Source organism: Arachis stenosperma, chromosome 4, assembly GCF_014773155.1.
Source record: "Arachis stenosperma cultivar V10309 chromosome 4, arast.V10309.gnm1.PFL2, whole genome shotgun sequence".
In the NCBI taxonomy this organism is placed as follows: domain Eukaryota; kingdom Viridiplantae; phylum Streptophyta; class Magnoliopsida; order Fabales; family Fabaceae; genus Arachis; species Arachis stenosperma.
This window is the reverse complement of record NC_080380.1, coordinates 127293647-127297927: the sequence shown is the minus strand read 5'-3', so window position 1 is coordinate 127297927 and position 4281 is coordinate 127293647.

The window sequence follows — 4281 nt, the reverse complement described above, 5'->3', positions numbered from 1 at the left end:
GTATCATTGGTGTAAGAGCTTCAGACAAGTGTATGAAGATGCCTTCCCTTCCGTCTCTCTGCTTTCCTACTGCCTTCATCCAATCCTTCTTACTCCTTTCCATGGCAAGCTCGTGTAGGGTCTCACTGTTGTCAGCAGCTACCTCCCCATCCGCGCAGTGAAGCTAATGCACGCATTCTGTCACAGTGCTGCCAATCACCGGTTTGGTTCCTCCCCTACCGGAATAGAATCACTCTTTTGCGTCTGTCACTAACACCCAGTAGGTTACAGGTTTGAAGCACGTCACAGTCATTCAGTCATTGAATCCTACTCAGAATACCACAGACAAGGTTAGACCTTCCGGATTCTCTTGAATGCCGCCATCAGTTCTTGCCTATACCACGAAGACTCTGATCTCACGGAATGGCTGGCTCGTTTGTCAGGCGAGCACTCGGTTGTCAGGCGATCAACCATGCATCGTGCAATCAGGAATCCAAGAGATATTCACTAAGCCTCAGATGCTTGTAGAACAAGAATGGTTGTCAGTCACCTTGTTCATGGGTGAGAATGGGATGGGCGTCAATCATCACCTTCATCATGTTGAAGAACAAGTGATATCTTGGTAAAAGAACAAGCGGAATTGAATGGAAGAACATAGTAATTGCATTAATACTCGAGGTACAGCTCCACACCTTAATCTATGGTGTGTAGAAACTCCACCGTTGAAAATACATAGAACAAGTCTAGGCATGGCCGAATGGCCAGCCTCCCAAAGAGGGTTCAATCATAAAAACATGATCAAAAAGCTCTCTTAATACAAATAGTAAAAGGTCCTACTTATAGAAAACTAGTACATAGATGAGTAAATGACATAAAATCCACTTCCGGGCCCACTTGGTGTGTGCTTGGGCTGAGCAATGAAGAAATTTCGTGTAGAGACTCTCCTTGGAGTTAAACGCCAGCTTTAGTGCCAGTTTGGGCGTTTAACTCCCAATTAGGTGCCAGTTCCGGCGTTTAACGCTGGAATTTCTTGAGGTGACTTTGAACGCCGGTTTGGGCCATCAAATCTTGGGCAAAGTATGGACTTATATATTGCTGGAAAGCCCAGAATGTCTACTTTCCAACGCCGTTGAGAGCGCGCCAATTGGGCTTCTGTAGCTCCAGAAAATCCACTTCGAGTGCAGGGAGGTCAGAATCCAACAGCATCTGCAGTCCTTTTGAGTCTCTGGATCAGATTTTTGCTCAGGTCCCTCAATTTCAGCCAGAAAATACCTGAAATCACAGAAAAACACAAAAACTCATAGTAAAGTCCAGAAAAGTGAATTTTAACTAAAAACTAATAAAAATATAATAAAAACTAACTAAATCATACTAAAAATATACTAAAAACAATGCCAAAAAGTGTACAAATTATCCGCTCATCAATAGCCCGAAGAAAGGATTGGGCAAAGAGCTTGGATGATGCTCTGTGGGCATACAGAACAGCATTCAAGACTCCTATAGGAACCTCTCCATACCAACTGGTGTATGGGAAGGCCTGTCATTTGCCTGTGGAACTGGAACATAAAGCCTACTGGGCAACCAGATTCCTAAACATGGATGCTCAATTAGCTGGTGAGAAAAGATTGCTCCAGTTAAATGAGCTAGAGGAGTTCAGACTCAATGACTTTGAAAATGCAAAAATCTATAAGGAAAAGGCAAAGAAGTGGCATGACAAGAAATTGTCAACCAGAGTCTTTGAGCCAGGACAAAAAGTTCTGCTCTTCAACTCCAGGCTCAAATTGTTTCCAGGAAAACTCAAATCCCGATGGAGGGGTCCGCATGTGATCACAGGAGTGTCACCATATGGATATGTTGAGCTTCAGGATATTGATTCTGACAAAAAGTTCATTGTTAATGGACAGAGAATCAAGCATTATCTTGAAGGCAATTTTGAGCAAGAATGCTCAAAACTGAGACTTGAGTGATTCTCAGTGAAGGTCCAGCTAAAGACAGTAAAGAAGCGCTTGCTGGGAGGCAACCCAGTCATTAGGAGGTTATATGATTTGTTCTTACAGAGGCAAGTATAAAAAATGAAGGAATTCACAGAGTTACAGAAGGATTCAGCTCAAAAAGCAGAGAAAATGAGCTTACTGGCGAAAAAAAAACGCCAGTAAGGGGCATTTGGGCGTTAAACGCCAGAATGGGTACCATTCTGGGCGTTTAACGCCAGGAATGGTGCCATTTTGGGCGTTAAACGCCAGAATGGGCACCATTCTGGGCGTTTAACGCCAGGTGTGCAGCATCCTGGGCGTTTAGAAAAACGCCCAGTGAAAAAGGATTTCTGGCGTTTAACGCCAGCCAGGGCACCTGGCTGGGCGTTAAACGCCCAAAAGGGGCAACAAATGGGCGTTAAACGCCAGAATGGGTGCCATTCTGGGCGTTTAACGCCAGAAAGGTGGGGGGACCACAATTTTGTTTTCAAATCAGATTTTTTCAAACTTTCCTTTTCTTACCCATACTTTTCTACAAAATCACACTTCAATCATTCATCATTCAATTTCAAATCTTCAAAAATCAAAACCATTCTTCAAATTTATTTCAAATCAATTACAAACATTGTTCAAAAATTTCACCCTTTTCTCAATTTCTTTCCATATCTTCTCAAATCCCCTTTCAAATTTCTTTTTTTTTTCGAAAACTCTCCTCCCCACCTTATAAATACACGTTTGACTCCCTCTTTCCACCACACCATTCGAATTTCCTCTTCCTCCCCCTCTCTTCTCTCTTTTCTTTTGCTTGAGGACAAGCAAACCTCTAAGTTTGGTGTGCTTTTCCGTGATCACTAAGCCAAGATTCATCAAGATCATGGCTCCTAAGGGAAAACAAACCAATTTAAGAGGTAAGAAAGAGAATAATCCAAAGAATCTTTGGAATCAAGAGAAGTTCTTAACCAAAGAACATGAAGACCATTATCACAAGATAATGGGTCTGAGGTCAGTGATCCCGGAAGTAAAATTTGATCTGAAAGAAGATGAATATCCGGGGATCCAAGAGCAAATTCGAAACAGAGGATGGGAAGTTCTAACCAATCCTGAGACAAAGGTTGGAAGGAACATGGTTCAGGAATTCTACTCAAATCTGTGGCTGACAGATAAGCAGAGAATGACTGGAACCGCTTACCATACCTACAGAACTATGGTCAGAGGGAAAGTTATGTACTTTTATCTGGACAAAATAAGAGAAATCTTCAAGTTGCCTCAACTGCAAGATGATCCTGACTCCTTTAATAGGAGGATGGTGAGAGTGGATAAAGGGTTGGATCAAGTTCTAGAGGACATATGCCTCCCTGGAACTAAGTGGATAACCAATTCAAAGGGTATCCCAAACCAACTCAAGAGGGGAGACCTCAAACCAATTGCAAGAGGTTGGCTAGACTTTATTGGGCGCTCCATATTGCCCACTAGCAACCGTTCTGAGGTTACCATCAAGAGAGCAGTGATGATTCATTGCATTATGCTTGGAAAAGAAGTGGAGGTTCATCATGTGATTGCCTGTGAGATCTACACAATAGCAAATAGGAATTCCACTGTAACCAAATTGGCTTACCCAAACTTGATCTCCTTGCTCTGTAAAGAGACTGGGGTGAAGATGGAAGCAGATGAATTCATACCCATTGAACATCCAATCACCAAGAAGTCAATGGAAGGAGCAAGAGGAGCAGGGGCGTGAAATCCAAGAGATGAAACGCCAAAAGCTCTCCTCTCAAGCTGAGGGAGCATCCACTTCTCAAAATCAAGGTTGTTGAGTCCTAACTCTGCGAAAACCTCTAGGAGCCTATTTTTTTCGTTTTTTTTGTGTTTTGTTTTCTATTTCTAGTTTCATCTTATATCTATTTTTGAGTCTTGTTCTTAATTCATAATTAATAAAATTTAAAGTGCATGCCTTAAAGATATGAATGTCCTATGAATCCATCACCTCTCTTAAATGAAAAATGCTTTAATCACAAAAAAACAAGAAGTACAGGATTTCGAAATTTATCCTTGAAACTAGCTTAATTGGTTTGATGTGGTGACAATACTTTTTGCTTTCTGAATGTATGCTTGAACAGTGCATATGTCTTTTGAATTTGTTATTCATGAATGTTAAAATTGTTGGCTCTTGAAAGAATGATGAAAAAAGAGACATGTTATTGAGGATCTGAAAAATCATAAAAATGATTCTTGAAGCAAGAAAAAGCAGTGAATACAAAAAAAAAATTCGTAAAAAAAAGAAGAAGAAAAGAAAGGAGAAGAAAAAGAAAAAGAAAGAAATAAAGTTGTG